General features: G+C 38.7%; 1 protein-coding gene across 2 annotated transcripts in view; it reads right to left on the minus strand.

Annotated features, from left to right (window-relative positions):
- Positions 1–21,442, minus strand: part of LOC311051779 (NACHT, LRR and PYD domains-containing protein 3-like) — a 195,864-nt gene that overhangs the window by 144,384 nt on the left and 30,038 nt on the right. The window lies entirely within an intron of this gene.

Here is a 21,442-nt window from a genome sequence, read left to right on the forward strand (position 1 = left end):
GACATTTGGGATCCATGTTTGTTTGTCACCTGACAGGTGTACTGTCCAGAGTCTGCAGGAGACACATTGTCCTTTACCAGCTGAGGACCAGTGGAGATAAAGCTGCTTCCTCTGTCTCTGTACCAGGTGTAGTTGTCTACTGGTGGGTTGGCATCACTGCTGCAGGTCAGAGTCACTTTACTGCCCTCAACTACTTCTCCTGGTGGATTCACTGATATTGTGGTCATTACTGGAGGGTCTGTGGAGGAACAATGGATATTAATAATGGATAGAATTCAATTTTAGTTTTTCTTGGTATGAACAATAATTAATGCTTTTGAATAATGTGGTACATTACACCAGCTTTGGTCAAAATAATAAAGCAAATAATGACATATAATTTTATCTAAATTAAATTAAAACCTCACAGTGAACATGAAAAGTGACTCCAGGTGAAGTGACTGTGGTAATGTAGTTCTTTGCCTGACAGGAGTATCTTCCTCTGTGACTGGGTTGGATGTTAGAGATGGTCATTGTCTTCTCCTGTGTTACTTTAACGTTGTCTTTGAGAAGCAAGTAGATCTGGATTGGTGGATTTGAACCACTGCTGCTGCAGGTCAAAGTGACTGAGCTTCCTTTGACAACATCTCCTGGTGGACTTACTGACAGCACAACATTTTTGGGACCATCTGTTGGGGGTAAAAATAGCTGTAATTTGAGGATAATCAGATCCACTTCAAACTCGCTCAGTGTAGATAAAATACCGTAATGATGACAAGTTGTCAAAGTCATTAGTTTTTATCACACGCACCACCAGGGTGATTTTACATGTCTTTCCATGAAACAGGGAATAATTTGTAACTATAATGTACGGTCAAATCAGCCATACATTTGTTTGCCATCAAATAAGTTTGATATGATTCATGGCCTGAACACATTTAGGTGTCAATATTTATTTATAACACCACGTACTGGCAACATGTATCATAGGCATAGCAACAATTGCCTGGAAATTATACTTTTACAAACTAATCCTACGTTTGGAATCATGTTGCTCTGCAGAAACAGCATGGTGGATACACTGCATCCTGATGTGGATAAAGGTACGAGGGGAGGGCCCGCTCATCACTGCTTACAGCTTTAATTTAATATGATGACTTTGAGTGGTGTTGTATTAAATTAATACATTAAAGACAGAATGAAACAGAGAGAAAAAGATTCAGACAAAGAGAGACAAAGACGTCACATGAACTCACACTGCACATCCAACATCACAGCTTCAGACTTCCATGTCTCTTGTCCTTCAACAGCACACTGGTAACTCCCAGCATCCTCTATTGTGGCCTGGAATCCTGGGTTGGATACTCGTTGTCCATTTTTAAACCAGACAATGTTGGGTCTTGATTGACAAGTTGTTTGACAGGTGAGTGTCACCCATGTCCCCTCTGACACAGTGGGAGGAGTCACCTGTACAGACAGTTCTGATCAGAAGAATAAAAACAAGATGGACGTCAGTTGGTGAGATTGACAGGAAAGATTTGAAAAAAGTACTCTTGTTTACCTGTTACAGACAAAGATACTGGATCACTGGACATCCGATTTCCTGTTGTCCAAAACTTGAAGTAATAATCTCCCTTATCACTGTCTTCTATGTTATTGATCCTCAGGGTACAATTATGGAGTGTATTACCAATGTATTGAATACGACCTTTATAAGGTCTTTTGCCACTGAGAAAGATTTTATTGTTCTTGAACCAGTATGTATGAGTGACATTAAGACCCACTGGGTATTCATATGAACAACCAAGATCTACTGATGAGCCTCTCATGACACATGGAGATGGATTGGTGATGGTTACTCTCCACTCTCCACTACAAACATCTGTAAAAGACACACAGAAAAATAAATAACTGTCAACAAAAATGACAATCTTCTGATCGTTCTTTTTTATCATAATAATTCTGATCTCATTCTGTTGATCCACTAGATTGTGATAACATGACATGATATTTTCCTCAATATGAAAAAATAATATAATATGATATAATGGAATACAAAATATGTTGTAGTTCTTTTTTATATTTACCTCCATATGTATTTTTCAATATTCTTTACATTTATCTGTACATTACCCACAACATTTAACTATGTGTTGGATAAGGTATTTGATTTGTAGTTCACAGTTTGAAGTCATTTAGTAAATCTATGAGAGGTGAACACACTGTGAATATGAAACCATTATAAACTCTCCTTACCAGGTGCCAAGATCAGAATGTCCAGGATCACACTGATTGTCTTTAGAAACCTCATGGTATCTTGAGGTGAAAACTGACCCCAGAATCAAGTAACTGCAATGAAAGACACACTTCACAACCAACACATGTACTGTACTCTCTGTTCTGTAATGAGCTGACAATAAATATATGGCTATACTGACCCTCACCAATGTTAATGTACATTTTCATATTTATACTGTATATGTGATACGGATCACTTCACTTCTTCACTCACATCTCTGAATGATATGAAGTGAAAGTGAGCTCAATTGTCAAATATGTATCAGTATAGGGGAGAACGGGGTAAGATGACCCAGTGGGTAAGTTGAACACCCCCCTCCCCCCTTTATCTAGAAAACTAGAAAACTGTGTTGTCATGTGACCATAAATCTAGTAAACTTTCATTTACACCTGGCTGTGAAATTGGGAAGCACATGGGGAAAGAAAACATTCTTTTTTTGCAAGTCAAAGTAAGATTTCTACTCGTCAGGTAGAATGAAAGTTATATTAAAGCAAATTTACCCAGGTATAAAAATGTATATCATATTGGTGATTTGCCAATGGATAAAACCATCCTCCTATAATTCTAGTAACCTCACGGTGGTGGTGGCGGCGGTGTCTTGGTGTCTTGGTGGTTCGGGGGACTCTTGATCAAACTGCGCATGCGTGGTTGCCAGGTTTCGCGAGAGAAACAAGCAGCAAGGTCTATGAAAATGAGGCCAAACCAAACGAACCCTATAACACCAACATTGGCCCTAAAGCGCTTACAATCGGCGGACATGGCAACACCGACGCCGACGCTACACCATAGACCCCGCCCACTCTCTACTGCGGAAAGTAAACACTCCAGATTTTTCCCCCACACACGATGCACATTAGCTCCGTAAAGAACGGTTCTATGTCGTTCTCTTCCAGGATCGGGCGAACGTCCGCCAAGGCCCCGCTGTTTACCCTTTTGTATACATCGTATCCCAAAACTAATGGTAGATTCTAAACCGCACGGATGTTTAAGGTTTGGTCGGCTACATAATATTTTAGGTCGCCAGCGAAACTACCCGTTTAAATCGCTTATTTAGTCAGCCTGTGGCCATGTTTCCCATTGGAGCCAAACCGGGAGCAGTACTGGCAGCGGACGTAGGGTTTTTATTCGGGTTGAATGGGAAACATGGCCACAGGTTTCGCGAGAGAAACAAGCAACGAGGTCTATGAAAACGAGGCCAAACCAAACGAACCCTATACCACCAACATGCAACCTGATAATAATGTCCAAAGCATGTCTGTGTATGTTTACATCCATTACTGTGTTGGCGTTAGTTGAGATTAATGTTTATTAGCCAAACCAAGTTAATATGAGCCGTTAGCGTGATGCTAAGCTAACGGACGTTTGGCGCTAGCATGCGGCTAACGCTAATGCTAACGTCGTCATCGTGACTTAATCAACAATGTAAACGTTTCATCAACAAACTTTATGAACCTTACTGTGGATAATATTATCAGTGCTACCCAAGTAGCCCATTGAAAAGTATTATTTTGGTGTATTTTGTGTATTGTAACTTGGACACTGTAACTTAATGGTAGCTGGGGCGACGCGTTGTTGGCTCATGGTTCAGAATGCCTCATGGGTATTGTAGTCATTTTCTGCTATTTCGGTTCTACTGTGATAGACTGTGCTAGACATTACCTGCTGTTTAATTGTGAATCATATATGCTATGAATATATGGTAATACAATGTTTATTTTCCTGTATTTCCAGGTTTATGACCTGTGTCATCTATGACCTGTGTGTCATCTGTGTGTCCATTACTTTGTACTGTGTTGGTTAAAAATAAAACTACAAAAAGACAAAACACGAGTTGTGACAAAGACGTGTGATTGTCTGATTAATGTTGTTAGTGGTGTAAAATGCCATCAAAAAATATACTCAAGCCTGTTGCAGGGCAACAGAAAATAGCAAGCCTATTTTGCTATTTTATATATTTTTTTAATATATATATATATATATATATATATATATATATATATATAGAACTATAACAACATAGTATTTCTATATCCGTTTTTATATTTATATTTTGCTATATTAAAATAGCAAGCCTATATTGGTGCTATTTAATGTACTTATATACTGTTCTATGTTTGCATATAATTTGCAAATATTAAAGATTTGGAATTGTGTACATTTCTTTCAGAGACATGTATGGGCTGTTATATCTTGAACATTTATTAATTTCCACTTACCAGACACTTTTTTTATGGTAAAAATGAGCATAAAAAGCAAAATACAGAATTCAAAAATATTAAAATGGAAAAAACAGAATTTGGGAAAAAAATAAAACGGATTTCATATGGCTCTTGCCGCGACGGGAGCGACCGGGGGGGGGGGGGGGGGGTGCCACGACAGGACGCGCGCGGGGGAGAAACCGCGCGACAGGACGTGCATTAACCCCACGTTTGCAACGACTTTCGTCTGCGCCCTTCACCGGGTATGGTCTAGTGTGAATAATTTAGCAAACAGTCTGAAGTATTATTCTAGCCAATGTTGTCTAAAATGGTGGCTGTTGGGAAAGATTAACTAAATGCCCTGGGGTAAATTGAGCCAATTATCCTAATATTAATCACTATTCTTTTTTTTTGTGATCAGGTTTTTATTTTATTTTATGTTCACATAGCTGGGGCATGTCAGCTGCACGGCACTACTACCATTTGGCAATTCCAATGCACATTTCAACAAGGGGTTCTTATTTGTCCCTCCAGTTAAAAATGTCCCCCACTCTCTACCCCCACCCTACATGGCCCTCAGGTTGAACAAGCATAGACAGGAAAAATAAATGAGTATATAAAATAAATGCAAAATAATGATAATAATACAGCAAAGACCCACAACAAATACACACAATACACAATACAGGTACACAACCGCTGAAAAAAGAAAAATAGAAAATAAAATAATAATAATCAGTAAATGTATTTAATGTTAATAGCATGATTTAAGTTTCCCCAGTGCTGTGGCTAAGACATCAAGCATGTTTTCTTTTGCCTTTATTAATCACTATACCTATTTTTTATTATGTCTTTGCGACTCAAATTATGCTGAATGACCTTTAATTTGGATGAATATACTCATTTAAGAGAAGTTTGCAATATTGTATTAACAATCGCAAATATTAAAAGGTTCTGAATAACAAACGTTATTTAATTGGCTACATTGTTTAAATAACCGTTAAGAAAATAAATAAGACTATTTGCAAAAGGGAAAGGTGTTATTAAATTATTTTTGTGAATTTTAAATGAATACATTATTTGTTCAAGTTTAAACTTGAGAAATTAAAATAACATGTGGGTCAACTTACCCCTTGACTTGGATCAACTTACCCCTAACTTGGGGCAAGTTGAGCCACAGGACCACTTATTGTTTTAGAAGTTCATATTTTTATGGCCCCTTGTCATAGACATAGATGCTTACTCATAATTTCAATTGATAGAATACATCCTGAAATAAGGGTAGATGTTTATATTTTACTGCTATCTCATTTTGCCATGCTTCCAGATAACTTAAGTGAAAAGTGGCTCACCTTACCCCGTTATCGTATAAGATACAATCCTGTCAATGAATAATATATAGTAGATTTTTTACTAAGTTACAGCAAGGTAATTCAGACATACTCACCCGTCTCCAGAGCTTGTCTGTCCGTCTACATTAACATCTAGACATACTGATAACCAGCTCAACAACACACACACACACACACACACACACACACACACACACACACACACACACACACACACACACACACACACACACACACACACACACACACACACACACACACACACCTAAAAAGGAAGTCAAGGTTAAAACCACCAGAATGTGTTGTTACCTCCTTCATCATTACTTGTACACATTATGATTCAGAATGGACAATATGAAACTTAACTACTGCTGACTTTTAGTTCATTGTTCTCTGTCTTAATGGTGAATGGTGCTTTTATTTACTGCCTTTTTCCAAAACACTTTACAATGTATTATTCACCCATTCACACACATTTACACTGATGGGGGGTGGCAGAAGAAACCATGCAAAGCACCAAATCAGGAGTAGTTTAGATTTAGTGCCTTGCTCAAGGACACTTCAACACTAACACAGGGGGGGTCAGGGATTGAAGTGTCCGCTCTACCTCCCAAGCCACTGCCGCCAATGGTGTGTAAAAAAAAAAGAAGCATGCTCATGTATTGAAGTGCAAATGGAACATCCGTTGTGTGCGTGTGCGCGAAACACGTACGTCAACCGCCTTTTGAGATGAAACCTTTTGAGACAGGAAATAAAAGTGCTCTCTCTCTCTCATGTCTCTGTCTATCTGTCTGTCTGTCTGTCTGTCTGTCTGTCTGTCTGTCTGTCTATCTGTCTATCTGTTTGTTTGTTTCTCTCTCTCTCTCTCTCTCTCTCTCTCTCTCTCTCTCTCTACAACAAACAAGTCTTTGAAAAAGAGAGAGACAGATAGCGACACAGAACGAGGGAGCAAGAGAGAGAGAGTAAGAGAGAAGTAAATAAGTGTAGCCTACATTTCAAGTCATAAAATGTGATTGGCTGACGATAAACCATAACTGGCACAAGGAATTAACATTCAGACATTGCAGATTACAGAGAGAGTTTAAATCCGTTCAGAATGACGTGTGGTATCATACATACATACATCATGCGTCCTGTGCACGTTACAAAGCATTACACGTTCACCATCCGGCACTTTCTCTGTGGGTGCTCGGCTTTCTCTGTGGGTGCTCGGCTTTCTCTGTCGGTGCTCGGCTTTCTTTGTAGGTGACCAATCATGGTGTGATTACATATAAATACTAAACCTGGTAAGAGGCAATACCACCAAGATATCCTGATGCTATGATGCCAGGGCCTTGCACAGACTTTTGAGAGGGCAGGTGCCGTGATTAACCTGTCAAAAAGCCCATCAACATAAACTAGCAGGTTCACATTTACAGACATCGTGTGCATGAGATAGAGGTGTTAGCCATGTCCTAAAAACACTTCACACCTCTCACACCCAACCAAATATGTCTCAGAAACCCTGAGTATCTGCTGCTCTGCATTGTTAGTAGTACCTTGAGTACCTTTGAGTTGAGCATGTTTGTTTCTTGTTTCTTGCTAAAACCAGACTTTATTATTATTGACAAGATTTATTTTTTAAGGGAGCCCTGCCCAAAGATAGCTGCAGTACAAAACATACTGTACAAAAAACAACATAACATAATGCAGACTCATTTCCCAATACAGAGGCAAATTCTATACCTTAAAAAAATTTTACATTTTAAATAAACGTTATTTGAATGTATTTTTTTACACATTTTTGGAAAGCTCACAACAGGAGCAACGTGTCTCATGTGAGAAAAACTCTCATAATGAGCTTTTTATTTTTTTATTTTATTCCTGTGATTATCTACATTATCTAGTATCAGTGTTACACTTAAGGTCCTTTCACACCGGCGAAAATAGCGAATATACGCAAAATTCGGACTCGTTCCGAATAATTAAAAGACGCTTTTTCGCTTCGCTTTTTCGCTCCATGTACGGAGCCATTGACTTTATAAGGTTTTAAAAACAAACGCATTATTCGCGCGAAAAAATCGCCCCGGTGTGTAACAACCTTTAGGGTGACCTGCTCAAAAATGTTAATTTTCAGGACGGCAGAACCACCTTTGCAGGACACTACTGTGTACTGACACTGCATTTAACTACAAACTAATGACAGTATACATTGCATTTACTGCACACTGTTTGCTAGTTAATCTAACTTTTAGTAAATACAATATACAATAACAGACCACCTAGTTTGCTAGTTTCCCTCCTAGGGGTCAGTGTTTAGGCAGAGCATATCACAATCATAAATATTTAAGGCTATATTAAAGCTGGTATAAGTGGACTCATCTGACCTCTCACTACCTGCATCCTGATGTCTTGTCCTGCTTATTACCTAAATACACTTCCCTTTGACCTGTAGAAAGATACTATTTAGTTAACTGTAGTACAACTCTAATGACATATTAGTAGTTGTGCATATCAGGACATCAGAAAGTAAACTTTTACTACAAGGAAATGTAGATTTATGATTAGAGCCAACCTTTCACAATGACAAGCATGCTGTTCAGCAGAAGTTACAATCATTCACCATAGAACTGAAATACCATGATGTGGATAAATAGTGACAAAGTCAGAATTGAAATTTTATATATGCTTTTATTGCAGGAACTTTAGCTTAGCATGTGACTATCCATTGAATACATAAGTAAAACGTTATCAAAATGTGTTGAACTATTAAAGAAATAAAACAAATATAATAATACAAATATACAAATGTATATTACCACATTTTGAAGGGAATCAGAGTAGACGGCTGTTCCAACTTTAACTCCCTAACAGTTGACCTAGCTGACCTCTGTCCCTGTAGAAATGTTAAAAAAGCACTTTCAAGAGAATCTACCATTTTCTTTTTCTTTTATCAGGCAGAAAGGAACAAAATAAAAACAAAAGAGCAGCTAAAAGATAGCTGGGGGAATTGTAGACAATATATTGAAGGATCTTGCTAAAGGCATCCGTAGCCTATATTTCCTAATGTTTTTTTTTTTTTTTTATAGTACCTATCCACCCTCTGGGTTTCTCCGCCTTCTGTTCCCAACTCCACCATAACATATTTACCACATTATTTAATTTCTCTATTTCACCCACAACTCCTCTGCTGATTCCTCAATGTGTGTGTGCGTGTGCGTGCGCGCGTGCGTGCGTGTGTGTGTGTGTGTGCGCGCGCGTGCGTGTGTGCGTCCGTGAACTACAGGCCCTGGTGTGTGTGAGATGTATGCTTCCTTTTTCTCTCACTCTACCATCTCTCATTTCTGACTCAATCTGTTCATCTTCATCTCTCCCCTCTGGCCAGTATGGGTGTGATGACTCTGGGAATCTCACTCTTTCAACACAGTTTTATGACGTAGGTTGTAAGTGTAAGTGTAAGTTTTCTATATGTTCTGCTATTCTACTAACAAGCTAGCTGATCTTGGCTTCACAAGCTGTATTTCAGTGTCCAGGCAGCAGACACTGATAAGCACCTGGTCTTCTTTACACGTTGCTTTCCTCTTCTACAACCCTAGTGTCCTGATCAGCAGAGGAGATGAAGCCTCGTCTACGACCAACACTTCCACTGATGTTCACATAATCTGGTCTGTCCTCCTGAAACACAGTGAATCATATTCATAATCATCAATAAATCATACTGTATAACATTCATCATCATTATAGATAAGTGCAATCAAGTAAAAAATAATGTAGCTCTTCTCACTTCTTTGTCCATGTCAGAATCTTGTTTCCTTTAAATCAAGACATGTTATTTTAAAACAATTGTTTTGCGTTTTAATGTGTTGCAATACTGACAAGAACATAACTTTCATTGTAGAGTTGACAGGAAACTCACCAGGCCCACCACATAACCAAAGGAAGCAGCAGCACTGCCAACACCTTGACTCCAATACCAACACGAAGAATGACAAGATGACCTGCAGCAAAATGACACCATATTTAACATTAATTATCAACTGAGAATGAAATCAAACAACATTATTGTTTTTCTGGTTCTTTATATATATATATATATATATATATATATATATATATATATATATATATATCTTTATATCTTATCTAAAACTCCATTACACACTTTAGTATATGTAGTTGTCAGGTTACAGACTGTAAAGTACATGTTATTCCAATCATTCCTTCCAACATCTTCCTCTGTCTACTCACTGTCTATTGTGTCCATGTGCAGCAGTACCTCAGTAGAGTTGTTTTCTCCCAGTGAGTTCCTGGTGTGACAGAAGTACAGTCCAGTGTGGGAGGGCTGCAGAGAGGCCAGAACCAGCACCTGTCCTGACCCTACCTGGACCAGGGAGCTGGAACCAGGAGGCCCAGTCCTCTTGTACCAGGTGTAGTTGTGTACTGGTGGGTTAGCATCACTGCTGCAGGTCAAGCTCACACTGCTGCCCTCTGCTGGACTGTCTGGTGCACTGACCTCCACCAACACATTCACTGGTGCATCTTGATATAAACATCAAAAACACAAATAATATTTGATCATAAACATATCGTTATATTAAAATGTATTTAGGTTAGATTACAACTATGAGTGATTCACTACGTAATTCTTTATTTTCTTATTATTATTGCTTTACTTACACAGAACATCTAAAGAGTAGGGTGATGACATCTGCGATCCATGTTTGTTTGTCACCTCACAGGTGTACTGTCCAGAGTCTGCAGGAGACATATTGTCCTTTACCAGCTGAGGACCAGGGAGATAAAGCTGCTTCCTCTGTCTCTGTACCAGGTGTAGTTGTCTACTGGTGGGTTGGCATCACTGCTGCAGGTCAGAGTCACTTTACTGCCCTCAACTACTTCTCCTGGTGGATTCACTGATATTGTGGTCTTTACTGGAGGGTCTGTGGAGGAATAATGGATATTAATAATGGATAGAATACAATTTTAGTTTTTCTTGGTATGAACAATAATTAATGCTTTTGAATAATGTGGTACATTACACCAGCTTTGGTCAAAATAATAAAGCAAATAATGACATATCATTTGATCTAAATTAAATTAAAACCTCACAGTGAACATGAAGAGTGACTCCAGGTGAAGTGACTGTGGTAATGTTGTTCTTTGCCTGACAGGAGTATCTTCCACTGTGACTGGGTTGGATGTTAGAGATGGTCATTGTCTTCTCCTGTGTTACTTTAACATTGTCTTTGAGAAGGCTGAAGCTCTGGATTGGTGGATTTGAACCACTGCTGCAGGTCAAAGTGACTGAGCTTCCTTTGACAACATCTCCTGGTGGACTTACTGACAACACAATATTTTTGGGACCATCTGTTGGGGGTAAAAATAGCTGTAATGTAACAAACTCCTCCTAAGAGGATAATCAGATCCACTTCAAAATCACTCACTGTAAATAAAATACCGTAATGATGACAAGTTGTCAAAGTCATTGGTTTTTATCACACGCACCACCAGGGTGATTTTATACAGTATGTCTTTACATGAAACGGAATAATTTGTAACTATAATGTACGGTCAAATCAGCCATACATTTGTTTGCCATCAAATAAGTTTGATATGATTCATGGCCTGAACACATTTAGGTGTCAATATTTAGTTATAACACCACGTACTGGCAACATGTATCATAGGCATAGCAACAATTGCCTGGAAATTATACTTTTACAAACTAATCCTACGTTTGGAATCATGTTGCTCTGCAGAAACAGCATGGTGGATACACTGCATCCTGATGTGGATAAAGGTACGAGGGGAGGGCCCGCTCATCACTGCTTACAGCTTTAATTTAATATGATTCTTCTTTGAGTGGTGTTGTATTAATTGAATACATTAAAGATTCAGACAAAGAGAGACAAAGACGTCACATGAACTCATATAAACTCACACTGCACATCCAACATCACAGCTTCAGACTTCCATGTCTCTTGTCCTTCAACAGCACACTGGTAACTCCCAGCATCCTCTATTGTGGCCTGGAATCCTGGGTTGGATACTCGTTTTCCATTTTTAAACCAGACAATGTTGGGTCTTGGTTTACAAGATGTTTGACAGGTGAGTGTCACCCATGTCCCCTCTGACACAGTGGGAGGAGTCACCTGTACAGACAGTTCTGATCAGAAGAATAACAACAAGATGGATGTCAGTTGGTGAGATTGACAGGACAGATTTGATTTTGATTACATGAAAGGTTAAAAAGTACTCTTGTTTACCTGTTACAGACAAAGATACTGGATCGCTGGACATCCGATTTCCTGTTGTTGTCCAAAACTCGAAGTAATAACCTCCCTTATGACTGTCTTCTATGTTATTGATCCTCATGGTACAATCATGGAGTTTATTACCAATGTATTTAAAACGACCTTGAGGAGGTTGAGAGCCATGGTGAGAATAAATGTTGTTCTTGTACCAGCTTGGATGCATGACAGTTTGACCCACTGGGTAGTCATATGAACAACCAATATCTACTGATGAGCCTCTCATGACACATGGAGATGGATTGGTGATGGTTGCTCTCCACTGACCACTACAAACACCTGTAAAAGACACACAGAAAAATAAACAACTGTCAACAAAAAAGTAAATCTTCTGATTGTTCTTTTTTATCATAATAATTCTGACCTTCTGGTTTCATTCCGTTGATCCACTAGATTGATAACATAACATGATATTTTCCTCAATATATATATATTTTGTAGTTCTTTTTTATATTTACCTCAATATATATATATTTTGACATGTATCTGTACATTACCCACAACATTTAACTATGTGCTGAATTTGGTATATGATTTGTACTTTGCAGTTTGAAATCATTTAGTAAATCTATGAGGTTTGAACACACTGTGAATATGAAACCATTATAAACTCTCCTTACCAGGTGCCAAGATCAGAATGTCCAGGATCACACTGATCGTCTTTAGAAACCTCATGGTATCTTGAGGTGAAAACTGACCCCAGCATCAAGTAACTGCAATGAAAGACACACTTCACAACCAACACATGTACTGTACTCTCTGTTTTGCAATAAGCTGCTGTCAATACATCTATGGTCTCTACAATGTTAATGTTATATTTTCATATTTACACTGTGTGATATAATATCACATGGTTTCATTGAAAGTTTGTACTTTTTATTTTTAGATCACTTCTTCACTCACATCTCTGAATGATATGAAGTGAAAGTAATCTCATGCTACCTTGTCAAACATGTATCAAAATATAAGATACAATCCTGTTCCTGTCAATGAATATATAAAGTATCATTGTTACCAGCGGTGGAGAGTAACTAAGTACATTTACTTAAGTACTGTACTTAAGTACAATTTTGAGGTATTTGAACTTTACTTGAGTGTTTAAATTTTCCAAGACTTTTACTTCTACTCCACTACATCTCAGAGGCAAATATTGTACTTTTACTCCACTACAATTATTTGAAAACTTTTGTTACTAGTTACTTTTCATATATAAATTATGATATTATGAAACATACAGTAACCACTTTAGCCCTATTTTATACATAAGCTTTTTGAAAATAGCTGATCTGCTATTTTCAAATATTTTAGAACTTTTACTTTTGGTACTTTAAGTACATTTTGATTCCAATACTTTTGTACTTTTGCTGAAGTGAATTTTTAATTTTGGACTTTGACTTGTAACAGAGTTTTTCTATATTGCAGTATTGATACTTTTACTTAAGTAAAGAATGTGAGTACTTTTTTCACCACTGAATGTTAGTTACAGTGAGATAATTCAGACATACTCACAGGTGTCTCCAGAGCTTGTCTCTCCAGTAAGTCTACATTAACAGTCATCTAGACATAATGATGACCAGATCAACAGCAAACACCCAAAACTAAAAAGGAATACAAGGTTAAAACCACTAGAATATGATGTTTCCTGTCGTCATGTCCTATCACTTCACACCTATCATATCCACCCACATATGTATGTCTCAAGAACCTCTGCAGAATCTGCTGCTGGGCATTAATATAGTGTGTCATACTACTCTGAATACCGTCTTTGAGTTGAATACAAAATACATTAATTTAGTTAAATTAATTCACAACATGAGTGACATGTCACACGTGAGACAAAACCTAAATAGGACTTTCATAATAACATATTTGAGCTTTTATTTCATTTTATTCCTGTGATATCTAGTATCAGTGCTATACCAATAGGTGACCAGGTCAAAACAGTTCATTTCCAGGACAGCAAAACAGCTTTTGCGGGCGGCAGTGGCTCAGGGGTAGAGTGGCCGGGTAGAGTGAACTGGAATACCGCAAGGTTCCAAGTTCGATCCCGGGCTGGGGCGCTCCCCTAGAGTTAGTGTCGAAGTAGGCTGCACCAGCACTCCTGTTTTTGGGTATAGAGGGGCGGGTGTATCTGAGGCGCGGAGAGATTGCGCCTGATCCCATTGGTTCACCGATCTGTCCGTCAACCCCCGCCCTGTTAACACAACATTACGAGCGACGCCCACTGCACTCTGGTTGGTTGGGGAAATGAAACACTTCCCATACCGGGTACACCGACGCGTTCCTCCAGGCTTTTATTTTTTAGCAAAACTAAACAATAAAAGCCTGGAGATCGAGGCTAGTGTTGAAGTGTCCTTGAGCAAGACGCTGAACCCCTAATTGCTCCCGATGAGCAGGTTGGTGCCTTGCATGGTTTCCTCCGCCATCGGTGTATGAATGTGTGTGGGAATGGGTTAATGGCACAATCAATGTAAAGCGCTTCGGATAGAAGCGCTATATAAATGCACCATTTACCATTTACACACTTCACAACCAACTAATGTACTGTACTCTCTCTTATACAATAAGCTGTCAATATATCTATGGCTATACTGACTCTCACCAATGTTAATATTACATTTTAACTAGAAAAAGTGCTCCTCGGAGCACAAGTCTCCGCCAGCAGACTTGTGTTGGGAATGTTGGGAATGTTCTAATTCTTACAAAAAATAGAACATGTTACTGTGTCATAGTACCATCACACAAGTGTCCTATCCGTCTGTATAAGTGTCCTATCCTTGAGGCTTGACCAATGTTAGCTTGGCCGAGGGGGGGGGGGCGGAAAGTGAGAACAATGTCTCCTGGCGGAGACAATAATTATAGGGTTAGGGTTAGTAGTAATACAAGTTTTGTATTTGGACCATTTCTTCACTCTCATGTCTGAATTTGAATTGAAAGTGCCTCATGCAACCATATCAACCTCTTGTGGTGTGAAGTTTACTGTCACACCACAAGTTTCACAAAGAGTGAAATTATTTTCCAGAAAAGCTTCCATGAATTGCAGTTAAAAGATAATAATTTTAAACGGAAAATGTGAAACAATAAAGCAATATAAATACATAATTAGTGTGGTTGCCCAACAGGGCAACCAGACTATAGTACTCTATAGCTTTCTTCCACTTCAAGATAAACAATATTTCGAACCGCATCTCCTCCCACAGTTTTTATCCCCTAATGTTGTGCCATATATCAAAATGACCGTCTAAATCGGGAATCGTGCGCTTGTATTTTGCTAAGAGATTGGTTAAATAGTTTAATTGATATTGATTTATTAGTGCATTAAATGTCCCCATCCACTTTAATGTAAAAGTGAAAAAACTCAAATTCAAGTATTTTTTTCTCAGAAACCGTAAGAGCTAGAGTTATCAGATTTGGAGGGATAATTCATAATATTGTCCGAAATTATTGAAAAAAATATCACACCATTCGGCCTCATGGTGGCGCTATAACAGCCCCCTTTACGTTTTGGCCTGTAACTCTTGAACCGTAGGTCCGAAAATCAAAATTTCTTTTCACCTGGATTCCTTGGGTCACTACGCATCTCCCCATATAGGCCACGCCCATTTGCGTCAGGATAGATTTTTTGATATTGATTTATTTCTGCATTAAATTTCCCCATCCACTTTAATGGGAATTGCAAAAACTCCCATTCAAGTATTTTTTTCTCGGAAACCGTAAGGGCTACAGTTACAAGATTTGGAGGGGAGGTTAATAGTTTTTTGCGAAATTATTATGAAAAGAATCACACCAGTCGGCCACATGGTGGCGCTATAACAGCCCACTTTACCTTTTGGCCTATAACTCTTGAACCGTAGGTCGTAAAATCAAAATTTCTTTTTCCCTAGATTCCTTGGGTCATTACGCAGCTCCCCATATAGGCCACGCCCATTTGCGTCAGGATAGATTTTCCGCCATTTTGAATTTTCTTCAAAACACACTTTTTGCTCCTTTTCCTACAATTTCTCTCCAAATCTCACACAAATCGGTACACGTGATCTATGGACCCCTGCGATAAACCTGTCCGAACGACATTATGATAGTCCGACCGGCGTCGGCGCAACCACACTTTGCAATTTCCCCGGAATTGCGACGCGTCTAGTGTTAACATTGTTCCTGATCAATGTTAAACTTTAGACCTTAACTCCTCCCACAGTTTTGCCAGCACCCACTCGTGCCATATGTCAAAATGACCGTCTAAATCGGGAATCGTGTGTATAGGGCTAAGAGATTGGTTAAATAGTTTAATTGATATTAATTTATTAGTGCATTAAATTTCCCCCATCCGCTTTAATGGAAAAGTGAAAAAAATCAAATTCAAGTATTTTTTTCTCAGAAACCGTAAGAGCTACAGTTACCACATTTGGAGGGGAGGTTCATAATTTTCTCCGAAATTATTTAAAAAAATATCACACCATTCGGCCTCATGGTGGCGCTATAACAGCCCCCTTTACGTTTTGGCCTGTAACTCTTGAACCATAGGTCCTAAAATCAAAATTTCTTTTCACCTGGATTCCTTGGGTCACAACGCATCTCCCCATATAGGCCACGCCCATTTGCGTCAGGATAGATTTTCCGCCATTTTGAATTTTCTTCAAAACACACTTTTTGCTCCTTTTCCTACAATTATTTTCCAAATCTCACAAAAATCGGTACACGTGATCTATGGACCCATGCGATAAAGGTATCCAAACGGCATTTTGATAGTCCTTACCGTTCGTCCGTAATTGGCTTCCAAAGTTAGCGGGAGGGGCCCGTTTTACAAAGAATGCCAAAAATCACGAACGAAACGTCCAATCGATCCCAGATTTCAATCGCATGTCGAGGGTGGTTTACTCAACAAATCCCCAAAAGCATTTCCACTTTGACCCATAGGGGGAGCCACAAATGCGCAAAATGTAACCGTTCGATGCAAAAACATGATTTTTGGGGGGATCAATCCTCTCAAAATGAAACGCAAGCGATCTCAGGAGTGACGACACGATGTAATTGGCGCAGCCTCCGACGTTATTCCTCCCGGCGTATTCCTCGAGTCCCGGCGGCCGCGACCCGCGACCCGCGTCGGCGCAACCACACTCTGCAATTTCCCCGGAATTGCGACGCGTCTAGTTTATGATGCTTCTTACTTGCAGATATCAACTAGAAAAGTGTGCTTCTCTGCGCGCAGATACCTGCCAGGCCGGGTTGCTTAACCAGTGTCCGTGAAATTTGGAAAGCAGTCATAGCCAATTGGAATGGAATCTGGTTAATCTGACTGATACATCTTGATCTCGCATACTGCACACATGCTCCCTACTGGCAGTATGTGTGCACGTTTTCACGGCAAAAGTGTGCTCATTATTTGTGGCATTATTTGAAAGCCAATTGTAGCCAATCACAATAATCAGTTTAATGTAAAGCACATTGAATTGCCTTGTTGCAATGTGCTATACAAATAAACTTGCCTTGCCTTACAATCCTGTCAATTAACATGAAATATCATTGTTACTTTACTCACCCGTCTCCAGAGCTTTCTAATAACAGTAAATAAACCTAAATAAAATATATACAATGACAATAGCACACTGTGAGGTGTGGACCACTTCTTCACTCACATCTCATCACATCACATTTGAAGTGAAAGTGACCTCATGCTAGCTTGTCAAACATCTATCAGTATAAGATACAATCCTGTCAATGAACATATAAAGTATCATATTTACTAAGTTACAATGAGGTACTGTACATCAGACATACTCACTTATCTCCAGAGCTTGTCTGTCCAGTACGTACATTAACATCTAGACTAATGACCAGATACACGACACACACGCACACACAACTAAAAAGGAAGTCAAGGTTAAAACCATCAGAATGTGTTGTTACCTCCTTCATTACTTGTACACATTATGATTCAGAATGGACAGTATGAAACTTAACTACTGCTGACTTTTAGTTCATTGTTAATGGTTAATGGTGCTTCTATTTACTGCCTTTATCCAAAACACTTTACAATGTATTTTTCACCCATTCATACACATGCACACACCGATGGGGGTGGCAGAGGAAACCATGCAAAGCACCAACCTGCTCATCGGGAGCAGTTAGAGGTTTAGTGCCTTGCTCAAGGACACTTCAACACTAACCTAGGGGGAGTCAGGGATTGAAATGGCTGCTCTACCTCCTAAGCCACTGCCGCCCCCACTGTGTATCAAAGAAATCATGAATTGAAGTGCAAATGGAACATCCGTGTGTGTGTGTGTGTGTGTGTGTGTGTGTGTGTGTGTGTGTGTGTGTGTGTGTGTATGTGAATGCACGCGTGTGTGTGTGTGTGTGTGTGTGTGTGTGTGTGTGTGTGTGTGTGTGTGTGTGTGTGTGTGTGTGTGTGTGTGTGTGTGTGTGTGTGTGTGTGTGTGTGTGTGTGTGTGTGTGTGTGTGTGTGTGTATGCACGTGTGTGTGACACACAGTGGGCCTGTCTGGAAAACAACTAATAAACTTGACTTGATACACAAGAAGAGTTTGAAATTAGGCTTGAATTAACACTGACAGACAGACAAAAAAATATTTTTTTTCACGTGGGAGCCCCTCCAAGTAGTTGCTGGTGTGTGTTTGTACCCGTTTCAGGAACAGGTTGTTGCACAATGCTCTTCTCTGATACAAAGACATAGGCTACCCTAGATCTGTGCACCCACCCACCACAGACAGCAGAGAAACACGTACGTCAACCACATTTTGAGATGAGACCTTTTGAGACAGGAAATAAAAATACTATTTCTGTCTGTCTGTCTGTCTGTCTCTCTCTCAAATCGAGAGAGAACAAGGCTTTGACAAAGAGAGAGACGGATAGCGAGGGAGGGAGAGGGAGAGAGAGAGAGAGAGAGAGAGAGAGAGGGGGGGAAGTAAATAAGTGTAGCCTACATTTTAAGTTATAACATTTGATCGGCTGATGATAAACCATAACTGGCACGAGGAAATAAATCAGACATTGCAGAGAGAGTTTAATGTCAGAAATCCGTTCAGAATGACGTGTGGTATCAGACCTGGTACATCATGCGTCCTGTGCACGTTACAAAGCATTACACATTCACCATCCGACTGGCACATTCGCTGTGGGTGCTCGGCTTTCTCTGTAGGTGCTCGAGGTCCTGGGGACCCACAGGATCGGCGCCTATGCATGTTTGTAACAGTGTTTATAAAATATTTTCAAACTCATTCTGTATTGCCAATATGACACTGACATGGTGTGATTACAAATAAATACTAAACCTGGTAAGACGCAATACAACCAAGATATCCTGATGCTACAATAGATGCCAGGGCCTTGCACAGACTTTAGAGAGGGCAGGTGCCCTGATTAACCTGTCAAAAAGCCTATCAACATAAACTAGCAGGTTCACATTTACAGACATCCTGTGCATGAGATAGAGGTCTTAGCCATGTCCTAAAAACACTTCACACCTCTCACACACAACCACATATGTCTCAGAAACCCTGAGAATCTGCTGCTGTGCATTGTTAATAGTACTAACTGCCAGTTCACTTGTTTTTCCAGCCTTTATTATTGTGGGATCGCTAATGCGATCACACTACTGTTATTGTCAATATTTATTCCGCCCGTTTTTTGGCACCTAACTAGTCCTTCATACTTTTAGCTACAAACTCCGTTCCAACTCTTCAACGTTCGGCCTACTCAGGACATGTGGGCTAACATTCAAATTTTTTAAATAATTTGTACTTTTAGAGATATTGCACTTTTTACTTCTAAAAAAAGCCCATTCATTCCATTCATCATCATCCTCAGTCCCCCTTTCACACCCATGTTAACTCTCATCTCTTCTCCTCTCATCGGCCACACGGCCGCTGTTGTTTTTTTTTCCAAAACTTTTTTTTTTCAGATTTTTTTTTTTTTTTTTTTTAAATGTTTCCAGATTTTTTTTTTCCGAACTTTTTTTTTTTCCGAATTTTTTTTTTTTCGAACTTTTTTTTTTTTCCAGACATTTTTTTTTTCCAATTTTTTTTTTTTTCAATTTTTTTTTTCCAATATTTTTTTTTTTTAGATTTTTTTTTCCGAGCTTTTTTTTTCAGATTTTTTTTTCTTTCCAAATTCTTTTTTTTCTTATTTTTTTTTTCCTATTTTTTTTTTACACTATTCAACACTGCAAACACTATACAAACTTTTAACACTAATACTTTAACACCTTGTCAAACCTTTCACACCTTTCAAACCTTTAGAACCTTTCACACTTTTAGAACCTTTAGAACCTTTAGAACCTTTAGAACCTTTCAAACCTTTCAAACCTTTCAAACCTTTCAAACCTTTCAAACCTTTCACACCTTTCAAACCTATGACACTACTAACACTATCAATACTCAATACCAGCAACATTCTTAGCGATCCCACACTGTTTCTTCAGGAACAGTACTTTCTAGTTATTATTGAGGTACAAGATTTCTATTTTAAGGCAGCCCTGCCCAAAGATAGCAGCAGTAGAAAAGTCACAATATACTGTATAAAAAACGACATAACATAATTCACACTAATTTCCACCTTTATAAAGTTTTACATTTTAAATAAACGTTATTTGAATTGTTTCAAATAATTGTTTTTTACACATTTTTGTAAAATAGCAGATCACAACAGGAGCAACGTGTCTTATGTGAGAAAAATGTATTTATTTATTTTATTCCTGTGATTATCTACATTATCTATTATCAGCGTTATACAGAGGGTGCCCAGGTCAAACCTGTTAATTTTCAGGACAGCAGAACACCTGTGCAGGACAGTACTGTGTACTTACACTGCATTTAACTATATAAACTACTGACAGTATACATTGCATATACTGCACACTGTTTGCTGCTATCTAACTTTTAGTAAATACAATATACAATAACAGACCACCTAGTTTGCTAGTTTCCCTCCTAGGGGTCAGTGTTTAGGCAGAGCATATCACAATCATAAATATTTAAGGCTATATTAAAGCTGGTATAAGTGGACTCATCTGACCTCTCACTACCTGCATCCTGATGTCTTCCCTGCTTATTACCTAAATGCACTTCCCTTTAACCTGTAGAAAGATACTATTTAGTTAACTGTAGTACAACTCTAATGACATATTAGTAGTTGTGCATATCAGGACATCAGTAAGTAAACTTTTACTACAAGGAAATGTAGATTTATGGCTAGAGCCAACCTTTCACAATGTCAAGCATGCAAAACCTACTGTAATATGTTACTGTTCAGCAGGAGTTACAATCATTCACCATAGAACTGAAATACCATGAAGGTGGATAAATAGTGACAAAGT

The sequence above is a fragment of the Gymnoscopelus microlampas genome, assembly GCF_963454915.1.
Source record: "Gymnoscopelus microlampas genome assembly, chromosome: 9".
Lineage (NCBI taxonomy): Eukaryota > Metazoa > Chordata > Actinopteri > Myctophiformes > Myctophidae > Gymnoscopelus > Gymnoscopelus microlampas.